This window comes from Dendroctonus ponderosae, unplaced genomic scaffold, assembly GCF_020466585.1.
Source record: "Dendroctonus ponderosae isolate FM_Combo_2020 unplaced genomic scaffold, Dpon_F_20191213v2 Dpon_F_20191213_2, whole genome shotgun sequence".
Classification (NCBI taxonomy): domain Eukaryota; kingdom Metazoa; phylum Arthropoda; class Insecta; order Coleoptera; family Curculionidae; genus Dendroctonus; species Dendroctonus ponderosae.
In genome coordinates, this window is record NW_026018165.1 from 18,307,504 (window position 1) to 18,307,795 (window position 292).

General features: G+C 37.7%; 1 protein-coding gene across 2 annotated transcripts in view; it reads left to right on the forward strand.

Annotated features, from left to right (window-relative positions):
* Positions 1–292, forward strand: part of LOC109545324 — a 4,041-nt gene that overhangs the window by 2,329 nt on the left and 1,420 nt on the right. The window lies entirely within an intron of this gene.

Sequence of the window (292 nt, forward strand, 5' to 3'; positions counted from 1 at the left end):
CATGCAGAGAAAACTCCATTTTCCCCTATTCCCGCACACTTTACACCCTCTTAGCACCTAATATAATATAAATCAAATACATTAGCTTCAACTAAAAAAAAACTAACATTTACAGTTTTTCACTAAACAATTGTGGACGGCACTGGATAAGAGCTTTTGAACAAATACATAAATATTTACAATTAGGCGAAAGCTTTCAAAAGTCCTGCCGCAAAATGAAAGTGTACACACCATCAACGGCGAAAAGAACGGCGTTAATGAAGCTTAAAGCAGTGGCGGCGGAAAGCATGCT